Raw genomic sequence first — 16,490 nt, forward strand, 5'->3', positions numbered from 1 at the left:
ATATGATCTGTCCTTATTTTCAAACCATGAAACAAGAAATATCCATTTTGTATTATCTGTGTACTTTTGTAAGTTTTCTTTTACTGTCCTGCTTGAAGGACAAGAGTAAGTGATGTCTTAGAGACACTGTATGGTTCTATAGTAGTTGCTGTCGTTTGGTTATATTTGACAGTAACACATAATGGTTTGGTTTTTTTAAATACCAGACTAGAAAAGTTGTAATAAAAGTAACACTGTTTTAGTGAAGATTCCCAATATTTTACTATTACTTTTGACATTTTGGTGTAAGCTATTTTCCTTTCTGCCAATGCACAATTTTTACTGGGTCTGATTTGCATGGGTAAAAGGAGAGGCCAGTTTTCAAAACAAAACTAGTAATCTTTCTAGCTAAATGTGTTTGTCACTGATTTCTATCTGAGAACTATATTTTTGTCAAAATTGACAAAAAAAACCTAGGGTTTTTTTTAGGGTAAAATACTGACTTTAAGGGGGGAAATATTTTTCATTGCTCAGATAAATCAAAATTGGCTTCACAATAAACCCCCTAACTAAGCACGCCACTAGCCCTCACTGAGGATCAGTTTAGTTGCACATTCATCACATTGCTGACTGACCTTTCTCCTGCTTTGGCAGCAATCGAGTTAGACTGTGATCAGCAGCAATCAAGCTAATGTAGCAATGCACGTTCATAAAGTATTGCCAGCTCACATGGGTTTTAATCAGAAGTTTCACAATATTTTCAGTTTTTATTTAAAGCTGCAGTTTCTGAAGTCCAATTCTATTCTGTATAAGTTCCTACATCACCTCCATCACAGCAGTATCAGAGCACCTTTCAGTAGGGCATTAAGCAAAGTGACTCATATCTGCCATATGTTGTTTCTTTTCTTTCTCATCCTAAGAGGGTATGTGTGTAGTTGAGTGTTTAATTTTGATAGTGTTTTAGTTTATTTGGGTGAGGATTTGGTGGTGAGCTGAGAATCTCAGCTTTGGATTTTTTTTTCCTTTAAGCAAGTTTCAGGCTCCCATGTTTCAATAGAAAAGCTTGAAAATGTGAACTGAAAGCACTCTAAAGGCTCAGAAACCAGAAGGCAAATAAAAGCACCCTAAAGTATTATTTTTAAACACAATTGCATGACTTGTTTGAGGCCTGATTCATGACTGTTGAATATTTAGGTTTGGGAACACAGTAAACAACTTTACGTGACTTTCTGCTAGGACAGCCTTGGTATTTTTGCCCCACAACTTCTCTTGATTTTTCATTGTGGATTGGCATCTCCTTTTACAGCACCAGAAAAACCAGTATGGAGTGTTGTTACCTCTGTGGTGTGGCATCTTCTGTTCAAAGTAGGTGCTTGTTGTGTCTGACATTGGAGTTTTTGTTTATTCAGAGTGGTTCCCTTGCTCACTAGGAGAGCTACTGGAACTCCTTGGGGCTGGGACTGACTCAGGCTGTTTCTTCAATGACCATTCCAGGCTTCCAACGGATCTGGGTTTATTTTTCTTGTATGAATGTGTTTTTCTGGTGTAGTCCGAGTGGTGTTAAGATATTTGGCAGTCACTCTTCCACACTGCGGTTATTTTGTCACTTACGGGTTCTGCTGATGCAGTGATATGTTTTCTGTTAGTGGAGGTTTACAGGCACATTACCCTGCTTGACAGAAACAATGAGCTACAAGGATTTCCTGAGGAGAAGCTTCCAGATGCAGTGTGCGAGATTTCTCATCTCCCTTCAACATTAATTACATTATCACCCTGAAACAACATTCTAAATGAAATTATTCACTGAAATACTTACATGCAGGACAGCAGCCTGGGCTTCTGCAAAGCCTCTGTCATCGATAAATAATCCACAGCAAAACCAGCTGGGAGGCTGCATACCTACTGCTCCCTGAACACCTGCCCATTGCTGGTGAGAAAAGCTTTGTTCTCCCTAGTAACCGTTGCTAGATAGCAGTATTACCAACCCCAAGCATTCAAAAATCATGAGTCAGACCCAAAGAAAGAATGAGATTGCTTTAAAAATCTCAAGATTTTAAGAAATAATAAACTTGGCTCTTTTTATTTACTTCCTGGTTTCTCAGCCTTGAGGGTAAACTCAGTTTATTCTTTTCAAGCTTTTCTCTCCAACCACAAGGGTTAGAGAGTTACTAAAAATGATTCTCATGTGCTCACAAGACATGAGGAGCTGGGACTTTAAGAAAAACACCTAATATTGCAAAACTTATCAGATCATAAAACTTGGCAATACTGAAAGATGCTTAAACCAAAAAGCCAGAGGAGTCAATTGAAACAAAGCAACTCTGTTTGTTCTGACAGCCTCTTTGCTGAGATTTAAAAGGTCAAATATACTGCAGCTTTACAAATATCAGAACAGGAGGTGGTTAAAATGTGTGGCTAGTGTGATGGCTTGGATCACAGAAACCCCCTTGGAAACTATCAACTGATGTGCCAAGGCTACTTCTGCCCCTGCTTTCCCTGCCATCTTGGGACTCCAGCACCCTGTCTTGCTGAGCCAGACACACCAGTCTGCTCCAACACAGACCCAGGGTCTGAACCACGTGCCCCAAAGCTGCAAACTTAACCTGAAAGTGGCTTACAGAAGTGTTCCTGTCTTTAACACTCAGATGTCCAACTCCCAATGGGGTCTCAAACCCCAAATAAATCCGTTTATACAGGGTAAACTCATATATTGTTCACTCTCTATAACACTGATAAAGAGATATGCACAGCTGTTTGCCCCCTCAGGTATTAATACATATTCTGGGTCAATTAATAAGTAAAAAGTGATTTTATTAAATACAGAAAGTAGGATTCAAGTGAGGTTCCAAGTAGTGACAGACAGAACAAAGTGAATTACCAAGTAAAATAAAATAAAACATGCAAATCTAAGCCTAATACAGTAATACAACTGAGTACAGATAAAATCTCACCCTGAAAGATGTTTCAGTGAGTCTCTTTCACAGACTGGACGCCTTCCTAGTCTGGGCACAGTCCTTTCCCCTGGTACAGCCCTTGTTCCAGCTCAGGTGGTAGCTAGGGGGTTCCTCATGATGGCTGCCCCCTTTGTTCTGTTCCACCCATTTATATATCTTTTCAATAAGGCGGGAATCCTTTGTCCCTCTCTGGGTTCCCACTCCCTCCGTCTCAATGGAAAAGCACCAGGTTAAAGATGGATTCCAGTTCAGGTGACATGATCACATGTCAAGACTTCATTACCCACTTGCCAGCACACACGTATACAGGGAGACTTACAAGTAAAACAGAGCCATCTACAGACAATTGTCCTGGTTCATGGGAGTCATCAAGATTCCAAACCACCATTAATGGCCCACACTTCACATAATTACAATAGGCCCTGTAGTGAGGCAGTGTGGTTCCCCACAGCCCCGGAGAGGGACGAGCCCTCCGGACACCAGAGTGGGCAGAGCTAGGGAGCTCTGGGCCCACCCCTCAAAGGGTCAGGCAGTGCCCCGGAAGTATAAAGGCTCAGAACTCACTTGGGAGACAGCCGCTGAGGAGGCCAGATGCCTCCAGCCTAGCCCGTGACTGGGAAGTCCCCGTGGCCCACGGTGCACCCAAGGACTGGCCCGGCCTGCCCTGTGCCTGCTACCTGGAGGAGTCACCAAGCCTGCCCCACACCAGCTACCCAGAGGAGTTGCAAGCCTGTCCCATACCAGCTACCTGGAGAAGTTGCCGGGCCTGTCCCGTACCAGCTACCAGGAGGAGTTGCCGAGCCTGTCCAATACCAACTACCCGGAGGAGTTGCCAGCTCTGCCTCTCGACAGCTACCCTGAGGAACCCATGGTGCTGGACCACCCGGAGGACACCATCATGACCCAGGTGCCACAAGATGGGGAGTCGGGAAGTAGCCCAGGGGCAGCCGACCCTAGTCTGGCTGCAGCACTGCCAGAGCCCATGTCAGTGTGTTGCAGCCAGGATCCCCACTGACACAGCAGCAGGCCTTCTACCGCTGCTAGGGCCCTGGGCTGGGACACAGTGGAGTGGGAGGGCCTGTGTCCACCCTGCCACCCAACTCATGGGTTCATTGCTACTGTTTGTTGATTTGTCAGGTGACCCAGGCCACTGTTAGTGGGACCCAGGGCCTCCTGAAGTATGTCAAAGAGATACAGCTGCTGAATGTCACCCATCTATCACGTGAATTTATTGAAACCATGGTGGGAGTGAGAGGGCCTGCTAATTAAGCCTTACCCACCAGAACCAGAGTTGGGTCCCCGCGCGTGCCCCTGACGGAGGACCCCACCAGACCCCAGCTCAGTGACACCATCACAGAGGAACAGCACAAGCAGGCCCAATGTCTCCTACAGGCTTTTGGGAAGACCTTTACGGCCCTACCCAGTTACACGACCCCAGTCCATCATTCCATCCAGACCAAGCCGGGGAAGGTAATCCGGGAGACAACCAGGCCTCTGCCGCACTGAATGTGACAGGAGGTTGAGGAAGAAGTACAGCCCATGCTAGCCTTAGGAGTCATCGAGCCGTCGGAGAGCAAGTGGTGCAGTCCGGTGGTTTTGGTACCCAAGCCCAACAGCACCCGGCACTTTTGTATAGACTTCCAGCAGGTTAACACCATCTCATGGTTCAATGCTTATCCTATGCCCCGTGTAGATGAACTGCTTGGCCACTTAGGGGAGGCCCAGTTCATTACCACCCTCGACCTCAGTAAAGGTTACTGGCAGATCTCACTCAACCACACTTCTAAGGAGAAGATGGCATTTGTCAACCCAACAGGACTCTACCAGTTTACCCGGATGCCTTTCGACCTTCATGGGGCCCCAGTGACATTCCAGCAACTAATGGATTGCCTTTTACAGCCCCATTAAGACTATGCGGCGGCATATCTGGACGATGTCATAGTATACGGCTGCCAGTGGGAGGACCACCTGGAATGTGTAGCTGCAGTTCTGAGATCCCTGCCAACCTAAAAAAGTGTAGCATTGGATGGCAGGAGGCAACATACCTCAGGTACACCATAGAGGGAGGCCAAGTGAAACCCCTCGTGGGGAAGGTTGATGCACTAGCAGCCTGTCCGCCACCCACCACGAAATGCCAAGTGCGACAGTTCCTACGGCTCACCGGCTACTATCGGCAATTCATCCCCCGGTTTGCTTCCATTGCAGCCCCCTTAACAGGACTTTTGATGAAGGACAGCCCCCAAGAGTTGTCCCAAGAGTGTGAGGACGCGTTCCAGACACTCCAGAAGTGTCTCTGCCAGGAGCCAGTCCTATACAGCCCGGACTTTGACCGTGAGTTCATCCTCCACACAGATGCCTCGGAGGTTGGGCTTGGGGCTGTCCTGTCCCAAGAAGCTGATGGAGACGACCACCCAGTCCTATACCTTAGCCGAAAATTATTCCCCACAAGAAGAACTACACCGTAATCGAGAAAGAAGCACTCACCGTGAAGTGGGCCTGTGACACCCTACGGTACTACCCCCTTAGGGCCCCGTTTACACTAGTCGCGGACCATGCCCCCCCTCCAATAGCTAACGAGAATGAAAAATAACAACACTAGATTTCTGCGCTGGTATCTGGCCTTACAGCCCTACGCTTTCACCATCTGGCACAGGGCTGGCAAGGACCATGCGAATGCGGAATTCCTGTCCTACCTAGGAGGGTTGGAAGAGCCTGGCCCCTATGAACGGGAGCCAGACTTGAGCGGGAGGAGGGTGTAGTGCGCTCTAACATGTAAGTGTAGCCAAGCCCTAAGAAACTGTATGGACACTATTAAGATCATATGATCTGACCAAGATACACTTGAGAGTGTCATAGCTCACAAGAACAACTGTAGTCTTTCTGCTTCACATATACCTGGAAGAGAAAGAACAATACCAGACATATGTCTCCTTAAGGGACTTTCAGCTGTGGGATGGACATAAGATTTGCCATTGTAGAGCCATTTGGCTCACGAAGTTTGATGTTTTGCCTCCATCACTGCTGATACTGGAAGCTTTTGGAAGAAAGTTACCCTAAAGCAGTTGTATAGTGCTCTGCAAGATTAAGAAATTCCTTCCAATTCTCACAGCATAGAAGCCTGGAGCATGAGATCTGGATATCATTCTTAGCTTGCATAGCTGCAAAATACTATTAAAAGTTATATATGTAAGATAGAAAGGGGTGTTTTACATTCATAAGTGCCAAGTAATTTTATTACAAAAGTTACTAAACTTTTGGAGTCTAGAGAAATCAGAGACAGTGGAGTGAAATCCTAATATTTGTCTCTCTCTCTGCCACTTCAGGGATGCAAGTCCCACTATTTTAGTTACATGGGGTGCTTCTCATGCCTTATGGGACACCACAATTAACAAGCAAAATAATAAATTATTAACTATGACTATTTTATTATTAAAAGAAAGGAAATAAAAAAATGAAAACCAAAACTGAACACTTGCAAAAAATAATGGTCACTTCAATTACAATCTCTTCTGTATGTCTCATTGTGGAGAGCTTTCAATGGGGATTAACCCTTCAGAGTGCATCTACCCTGATGGGACGCGCTTCTACTGATAAGTTAAGACCAGAGTATATTATTTCCAAAATCCATAATGATCCGTCTTAGTGTATCACAAATAACCAAAATAAAAAAGACACTTATAGCTGGGCAAAGATTTTCATATAACTGTTGATGAATGCTTGGTTTCTCATGGTGTGACATTATATGACTAAAATATGACCATGTAGATCAGGGATCGGCACCCTTTGGCATGCGGCCCATCAGGGAAATCCACTGGCGGGCCAGGCTGGTTTCTTTACTTGCAGCATCTGCAGGTTCGGCCGATCGCAGCTCCCACTGGCCGTGGTTTGCCATTCCAGGCCAATGGGGGCTGTGGGAAGAGGCGGGGGCTGATGGATGCCGCTTCCTGCAGCCCCCATTGGCCTGGAAGAGTGAACCACAGCCAGTGGGAGCTACAATCAGCCAAACCTGCGGACGCTGCAGGTAAACAAACTGTCCTGGCCTGTCAGCAGATTTCCCTGATGGGCCGCGTGCCAAAGGTTGCCGATCCCTGATGTAGAGCATTGTTGCTACCACTGTCACATAATTGCAACAAATCTTATACAAAAGTATGCTGTGTAAGGTGTCAATGGAAAAGTTGTGATTTGTTGAATATGATTAACCTAATTGTATGCATGTGTCATTTGTATCTAAAGTTATGAATATTGACTAAGTACCAGAGGAGCAAACAGTGTTTGCTCCTATGGTAACACCCAGGAGGTAGTTAGTTTACATGCAGTCAGGCCAGCACATTGTGAATGGACTGTTCACGTTGATGGCCTGTCGAGAAGCACAATGGGCCATGGAAGAAGCGTGTCCTCACCTGATGGGCTTTCCTGTGGACGTTTTAGCCAGAATATGGATAATGGCCTCTGCTATAACTCTGTCAAGGCTGAATCCCCACGCTGTCACTTTGAGTGCAGAAGGTGGGGGCCCACAAGGATTCAAATAAAAATTAATACTGGCCACTCCAGGCTTGTATTTAACTCCCAAGGTTACAGCTTTTCTCTGACCCTGTATTGGTAGATGCTGCCACCACCCAAGTGCAGAACCCCTTTGAGAGCCTAGGAAGGCGCACTTGAGAATTCCTTCCCGTGGGGTACCCTCAAGCTCTTTCACCCCCCATCCGGGGAAGAGCTAAGAAGAAAAAAAAGGAAATCAGCTGTTGCCATCAGCTAATTAATCATGTGCACAAACCTCTTAAGACACAAAAATCCAATTCTGTTCTTAAAAAAGGTAAATTTTATTAATAAAAAAAGAAAGAAAATACATCTGGGAACTCATGCTATTACTAGATTTTAAAAGAGCAACTACAAGGATTAAGCAGCAAGAATAGCTTTCTTGAGGTCCAGCTTAAAGGTTACAAGCAAAACAAAAGCATCTGGGGTTAGCACAGAGGAGTCCACAAGCCATAAAAAATAAAGAGATAAACCTAATCACGTCTTCCTAGACATTTCCTGATCTAATTACATATCTGGGGTTTCAAATGAGTAGTTTCTAGGTATGATACCGAGGATTTTTCATACCTGGCCCCAAGCATCTTACAAAAAGCTGCTTCCCTGTCTGCCTTTCCCCAGGAGAACAACAGACAGACAGACAAAAGGGGAGTCTTCAATTTTAAAAAGTTCTAGCCTTCCCATTGGCTCTTTTGGCCAGGTGCCCACTCACTTCCTTTTACCTATGCATAGCAGTGAGACTTTTTAACCCTTTATAGGTAGAGCAATTATAGAACAGCTACTAAGAGGGATTTTATAGATACTGGCTGGCTGGGTGTCCATAAAAAGGAGTTACCCCCTCCCTTCATTTTTCACAGACTAATTGAAGCATGCAAGGGTATGTGACTAGATCATGTGACCCTAACCTCCATCTTCTGCCTGTACTTTTCCACTGACAGTACTGAGAGCAGACCCGCCACATGGCAGAAAGTATAAAAGGCCCTGGAAGCATCTCCATTTTGCCTCTTTCCTGCTCTGTTCTCTGGATTATGGATTTATACTCATGGGAGCATTCTAATCAAGGGACCAAGGACCTTCCAAACTTTTGGATGTTACCAGAGACATTATAAGCCAGCAGTTTATTCCATAACTGCTTCAAGCCTGATACAAGAACTTTGCAATGATTGTATGTATTTGATTCCTTTGACTATTTCAACTCTCTCTTCTTCCTTTCCTCTTACTTCCTTTAGATAGTAGATATGAAAGGATTGGCAACAGTGTGATTATTGGGTAAGATCTGAGTCATATATTGACCGGGGTATGTGGCTGGTCTTTTGGGATCAGAAGAACCCTTTGGTTGATTAAATTGGTTTTAAATAACTACTCATCATTAAGTCACATGTCTGGATGGTAAAAGAAGGGCTGGGATACATAAGGAGACTGCATTTCTGACTTCTTGTTAGCCAGTATGGTGAGATAGAAGTTTACTTTTGTTACTGGTTTGGTGTATCTTATGAAAGCATAACCACCAGTTTAGGGGTGAGTCTGCCCTATTTCTCAGCAGTTTGTCCTGAATCAGGCATCCTCAGCTGTGACCCACTGCGGCACGGTGACACATAGGCCTGGTCTACACTAGGACTTTAATTCGAATTTAGCAGCGTTAATTCGAATTAACCGTGCACCCGTCCACACCAGGAAGCCATTTAATTCGACATAGAGGGCTCTTTAGTTCGAATTCTGTACTCCTCCCCGACGAGGGGAGTAGCGCTAAATTCGACATGGCTATGTCGAATTAGGCTAGGTGTGGATGCAAATCAACCTTAGTAGCTCCGGGAGCTATCCCACAGTGCACCACTCTGTTGACGCTCTGGACAGCAGTCCGAGCTTCGATGTTCTGACCAGCCACACAGGAAAAGCCCCGGGAAAATTTGAATTCCTTTTCCTGTCTGGACAGTTTGAATCTCATTTCATGGTTGGACATCGGGGCGAGCTCAGCAGCACCGGCAGCAATGCAGAGCTCTCCAGCAGAGGAGATCATGTAATCTCTGAATAGAAAGAGGGCCCCAGCATAGACTGACCAGGAAGTCTTGGATCTGATCGGTGTGTGGGGCAAGGAGTCTGGTGTGCTTTCGGAGCTGCGCTCCAAAAAACGGAATGCAAAGACCTACGAGAAGGTCTCCAAAGCCATGAGAGACAGAGGATACAGGCGGGATGCAACGCAGCGCTGTGTGAAAATCAAGGACCCCAGACAAGGCTACCAAAAAATCAAAGCGGCAAACGGACACTACGGAGACTGCCACCACTGCCCCACCAGTGACCATGGACTCTGACGATGGGACAGTGTCGACGGACAGTTCCTCGGCGATGTTCACGGACAGGGAAGATGAGGAAGGGTTTGTGGAGGACGAGGCAGGCGACAGCGCTTACAACGCTGGTTTCCCCGACAGCCAGGATCTCTTCATCACCGTCACGGAGATCCCCTACCAACTCTCTCCGGCCGTTAACCCGGACCCTGAATCAGGGGAAGGAGCAGTCGGTAAGTGCTTTAAACATATAAACTTTTATTCTTAATATAACAGGAATCTGAAGTATGTGTAAAGGAGGTCTCTCTATATATGGGGATAGAACAGAAATCCTCCTGGGAGATCTCCATGAAGCTCTCCAGGAGTAATCGAAAAGCCTCCGCAGGAGGTTCCTGGGGAGAGCTGCCTTATTGGGTGCTCCGTGGTAGCACACTTTTCCGCGCCAGGCTTTCATGAGGTACTCAAGGAGCATTGCCTCCCAGAGCACGGCTGCATAGGGCCCTGGTTTGTGCTGGCTTTCACGCAGCATGCGCTCTCTATCTCCTTCAGTGACCGTCCTCAGGGTGATCTCGCTCGGAGACTCCTGCATCTAATTAGGGGAATTACCGTAATGTTACGCCTGGTCCAAAGTATTTTTTAAAAATCTCCGGACAGACGGCGTAGCAGAGACTCAGCACGCTGCTGCGTGACAAGCGTAACGGAAAGCCAAAGAATCAAATGGATGCTCATGGGGGAAGGGGGACTGAGGATGCAAGGTATCCCACAGTTCCTGCAGTCTCCGAAAAGCATTTGCATTCTTGGCTGAGCTCCCAATACCTGTACGGTCAAACGCATTGTCCGCGGCAGTTCAGGGTATAGCTCGTCAATGTACAACCACCCCCTACCCCCAGAAGGAAAAGGAAAAAAAAACATCTCTTGACTCTTTTAAATGTCACCCTATGTGTACTGAATGCTGCTGGTAGACGCGATGCTGCGGCACTGTACTGTAGCATCCTCCTCCCCCCTTATGGGTGGCTGATGGTGCAATATGACTGATATCCGTCGTCGTCATCATCAGCCTTGCTGTAGATGGTGTAGTGCAATACGACTGGTACCCATCCTCATCATCAGCCCATAAGTAGACGGCCTGCTAACCGTCTTCATCATAGCAACAGGGGGCTGAGCTCCATCAGCCCCCGCCCTTCATGTGTAAAGAAAAGATTCTGTACTGCCTGGACTGTCATAGCAGCAGGATGCTGTTTTCCTCTCCCACACACTGCTTAATGTCCTGTCTGGACAATCATAGCAGCTGGAGGCTGCCTTCCCCTTATTTCATTTCAGTAACAAGTCACTGTTTCTTATTCCTGCATTCTGTATTACTTCAGCACACAAATCAGGGGACACTGCAACGGTAGCCTGGGAAGGCTGGGGCAGGAGGAAAGCAACAGGTGGGGTTGTTGCAGGAGCACCCCCTGTGAATGCCATGCAGCTCATCATTCCTGAATAATCTGACACGGAGCGGCTGTGCGCTCTGGTTCTCTGAAACACTGGATCTCTACTACACTAGCCCCATATTCTATGCAGGACTGATTCTATTTTTAGATACCATAAAGGAGGGATTGACTCCGGGAGTCATTCCCAGTTTTGTCTTTTGCACCCCCGGCTGATCTCGGCCAGGGGCACCTATGACAGCAGCAGAAGGTATAATGCAATACGACTGGTAACCATCATCACCTTGCCAATTTACAATGGCATGGTAGATGGTACAGTATGGCTGATAACCATCTCTGCTGTCATGCAAAAGCAAATGAATGCTGCTGTGTAGCACTGCTGAATCGCCTCTGTCCGCGGCATCTAGTACACATATGGTGACAGTGACAAAAGGCAAAACAGGCTCCATGGTTGCCACGCTATGGCGTATGCCAGGGCAATCCAGGGAAAACGGGCTCGAAATGATTGTCTGGCGTTGCTTTCCCGGAGGAAGGAAGGAATGACTACATTTACCCAGAACCACCCGCGACAATGAAATTTGCACCATCAGGCACTGGGATCTCAACCCAGAAGTGCAAGGGTTGGGGGACACTGTGATGGGGTGGAACAGGGGCAGAGTTTATGCTTTCAGGATTGCCTGCTGCAGGTGTGCAGACAAGATAGGTGCTGTGCATGGTGTTGTTCACAGACACAGACTAGACTGTGTTCATTGTTCGGAAAAATGTATCTTTGCAAGGAATTCACTCCCTTTCTCCCATCACACAGCTTCGACTGTCTCCAGACCTGCCACAGCATCCCCCTCACAGAGGCTGGCAAAGATTAGGCGGCGAAAGAGAAAGACACTGGACGAGATGATCACTGAAGTTATGGGGTGCTCCCGAGCCAAAGCGGACCAGCAGAGCCAGTGGACGGAGACCCTCTCTCTGTACCAGCGTTCACACAGCGAACGGGAGGAGAGGTGGCGTGAGGAAGACAAGCAGGCGACTCAAACGCTGCTTGGACTAATGAGGGAGCAAATGGACACGCTCCGGCGCCTTGTGGATGTTCTGCAGGACTGCAGCCAGGAGGACAGAGCCCCCCCGCAGTGTATCTGCAACTGCCCTCCCCCGCCACAAAGTCCCATACCTCCCGTCACCCAAAGTAACCAGAAGGAGTGGCGCCAGGGGCCGTGAAAACTGTCACTGCACCCCAGCAGAGTGCTCAAGTACCCAAAAGCTCTCATACCCTAATTTTTGAGAATTCCTTCCCTTCCTGACTCACCCTAGCCCCAATCCCAGTTTCATCCCCTGACTGTCTGGTTAATTATTAAAAATACTTTGCTGTTAATTACTGTTTCCGTCATGCTTTTTTTACACAACGCTGCGTTTGAAGGGGTGGGTGGGTGGGTGGTTGGGTGGGGAAGGGGGTAGGGTATTGCATAGGACAGTCACCTTTAGCAGGGTACAGAGACGGGGGCAGGATCAGCAGCAGGTCACACACACAGTGCAGTCAGTAGGCACCCTGGTCGGTATGGGAGGTGGTTTGCAGGTTCTGTGTGGTTGGGGGGCTACGTGACTTTGTAGCAGGGGAGGAGGGTTACAGATCTCATGCAACGGTCCCTGTCCTGGACCACAGAGCCACGCAGCAGAGGAATCTGTATCCATCCTCCCCCGCCGCAAGGCCACATAGCCCCCGCACACAGAGTCCCAAAAAGGAGGGATGGCAGGCTCTGTTGAAACAACCAGTCCAGCACTGCGGACGGCTCTGGGAGCAGGAGCCTGTCATTCCTCGAGTTTAGAGGCGGTCTTTACATCACCGCACACCCTACCCAGCACAGTCTGCATCCCAGTTTCAACCCTTTAACGCAAAGTCATCAATAAAGAAACCTTTGTAAAGTCACAGTGGAACATGTGTTTTATTTTTAAACGTGTGTTGGAAGTGGGGGAAGCGGGGTGGATGGGGTATGTAACTGCAGATGCTATTCAACAGTAACTTGGTAAAGAAACAGGGGCAGGTTCAGCTTCTCTGTAAAGAAACTGAACAGTCACAGGTCACGCTGCTCACTGCTCGCTGGTACTTGAAGAGTTCCTTGTCGCTGTGCAAGGCGACTGCACAGAGCTTCACGAGCCAGGGCATTAGCGGGTAGGCTGGGTCCCCGAGGATCACTATAGGCATCTGCACATCCCCAAGAGTTATTTTGTGGTCCGGGAAGAAACTACCTTCCTGCAGGCGTCTAAACAGACCAGAGTTCCTGAAAACATGTGCGTCATGAACCTTGTCCGGCCACCCGACGTTGATGTTGGTAAAATGTCCCCCATGGTCCACCAGTGCTTGCAGCACCATTGAAAAGTAGCCCGATTTCTCAGCAGCTGACTGTGGAAGAGGTGGACGATAAGGTGCGAGGAGTTGACAACGGCCATAACTGCAGCGGGCTCCGTGTTCGCAGTGCTGTGGTGCCCGCGCTGTCACTGAGCAGAAAAGTGCACAAACAGATTGCAGGCGCTTTCGGGGAGGTAGGTAGGGCGTGATTGACGGTTCAATGATGACAGTTACCCAAAACCACCCTCGACACATTTTTTCCCCCAGCATGGATTGGGGGGAAATCCCAGAATTCCAATGGGCAGCGGGGAGTGCGGGAACTGTGGGATAGCTTCCCACAGTGCACCGCTTTCAAAGTCGACGCTTGCCCCGTTACTGTGGACTCACACAGTTGAATTAGTGTATTTAGTGTGGATACACAAATTCATAAGGTCGATTCCACAAATTCGACTTAAGTTGATTCGAAATAGTCTTGTAGTGTAGACATACCCATAGATAACCTAATCAACTTAAAAATTGGCAGAGGAAGTGATCTTAACTATGTCCTATGAGACTAAGGGATGTATTTAACTCAGTTACTAAAAACAAGGCATTCATGGAGTTGTCTTGAGAAAAGACAATTAATGACTATTAAAGTATCTTAAATTCAGATACATCGTATATTTCTGGAAAAAAATCAAACAATCTGGTGTGTAATGGGAAAAGTTGTTGATTCCTTAAATTACAATACCATTTCAATATACCATTAAAATAAGTTTACAAGAAATGTTTAAATCTAATCCTGTGGTACTGCTTTTGCAAACTCCATCTCTGCAGTGCTGTTGAAGTTTTGGTGATGTCATCATGTTACAGAAGCAGTGCTAGGCTAAAAGGTTGTTTCTTTTTGATGCTGTGTTGCGGCTTCCTTGTTCTTCTTAGCTGTCTTGTTGCTACTGCTGCTGCCTGCTTATGGAGCTCAGAAGAACAAGCTAAACTAATCCTGAGAGCATATGCATGTGTAAGAAACGTATGTATAAGAGTGTATAAGGGCAAGAGTACAGGCATCAGTGTGAGGGAATGTAAGGCTAAGAGAGTAAAAGAGTAAGTGAGTGCATAGGTTTCAATTCCAGTCTCACTGAGCGTGGTTGGATAAATCCATATATCAGCCATGGTCACCTTTCATTGGCTCAAAGCCTTTGTGGGATGGATTTAGTAGCATCTTCAGTTTATGGATCTTGCATCCTGGATCTGGGAACTAAGAAATCCTACTGTTGTTGAAATGGAGCAAGATGAGCCTCCTAAGCACCTAGGCTAAGATTTGCATTAATGAAAACGACTAAGGTTTTTGTTTAGTGAAAGGGAAGAATGAGGGACCAATCAGCTCCCCTCCTCCTCCACCTGACCAATGGGTGGATAAAGTCTCCAAAAGCATGTACTTCCCCCACTTTTCTAATGGGGTTGTCCACATCACTGCAAGATCCATCATGTTTCCCACCATTGAGGCAGACAGTTGGCATTTTGACAGCATCTTCAGCTCATGAATATCTATTCTGGTAATGAATATGCAACAGGATTGTAATTATTATTTTCTTTGTTGCAGGAAATGCTCAGAACATATTTAACGCTAGAGTTTTAACTTTTTTATTCAACTTCATTTTCTGAGATATCCCTTTAGTTCCATCAGGGATTAATTGGAGTTGAAATTCTGTTTCAAACGAGTCCAAAGACTCCTATTTCCTATATAAAAGTCTCTCAGGTCTTAATATAGTCTTTAAACTTAAATGGTCCTCAAAGAAAATGTTTTATTTTTTTTTACCTATCTTTGAAGAGGTTCTTCTTGTCTTCCTCAGTCTGGTGATGAGTTCTGTAAGCATTGCCACAAAACTAATTAATTCCCAATTAATATAAATATTTTTCTACTCAAATGACTTTTTACATTAGTAATCAGCTATAGCATCAAATGACCTGCTATAGTTGTACATAAGACATCTTACTAGTCACATAACAATAATATATTACATGAAGGTTTGCATTTAGATATGAATCATTTGCAAATATACATCTCAAAAGAAGCTAATGCCATCTTTAGCATCTGAGGGACAAAAAATATGTTCACATTTAAGTAGAAACATGAATTAGAAGTAACCAATATCTACTACAAAAGATTTCCCAATCATATATGTTCTTTTAACTTTTGAGGAATAAAGACTTTCCAGTGTTTATAATAGACATCTGTTTCAATAAGGCTATTTTGTAAAACTTAAACTATAGATTTTTCTCTCTGTAAAGAGAATGAGTAAATTAAGCCCACTTTTATGATGTAGTTTATAGCTCTGACAGCACATCCTAAGCATTATTCCTCTTTGTAATGGCCTGTATAAAGAACATCCTTATATTCTTTTACAGGATCAGGTCTTTTTATAAAACATGAATATCTTACAAGGTTTATTTTCCACACGATAAAGACCATCTCTATACCATACTGGAATCTTAATGAAAGTGATGCATCCTATTTATTGGGAAGGCAATCGTGGTTGTCTGCCTTTTAAACTAAGTGATTCCTAGATTTACAACCTATCATTTGAAATACATGTAAAATTTGTAATCCTGTGCAATAGTCTACACAAAGCACAATACCCATATACATATTTCAAAACATGGTATAAGAAAAACTACTGTAGAATGTTAAAATAAAATAGAAGTTATAAAGCTACATTCCAGAGTCTGTGTAAACACACTTAGAGGTAATAAATAGTATTTATAACCAAGGAGGTGTTATCCTCTCTGACATTTGAGGCCAGTCATGCTGGGAGAAAGTAGAGATTTCTAAAAAAAAAAAACCTACCATTATAAGAATGAATTATAATTTTATTAATAAACATTTTTTGCATCAATATTGAGATTTGTCCCCCATATAAAATGAGAGTAGTTTTCTAATCCAGCCATGGCATTCATTTGTATGACCTCTCATGGCTGGAAATAAAGCTTTTCTGCA

At 45.5% G+C, this 16,490-nt stretch overlaps 1 long non-coding RNA gene across 2 annotated transcripts in view; it reads left to right on the plus strand.

Moving 5' to 3' along the window:
* Positions 1-16,490, plus strand: part of LOC120399057 — a 50,749-nt gene that overhangs the window by 16,364 nt on the left and 17,895 nt on the right. The gene's annotated exons all lie outside the window — the stretch shown is intronic.

The sequence above is a fragment of the Mauremys reevesii genome, linkage group 2, assembly GCF_016161935.1.
Source record: "Mauremys reevesii isolate NIE-2019 linkage group 2, ASM1616193v1, whole genome shotgun sequence".
Taxonomy (NCBI): Eukaryota; Metazoa; Chordata; order Testudines; family Geoemydidae; genus Mauremys; species Mauremys reevesii.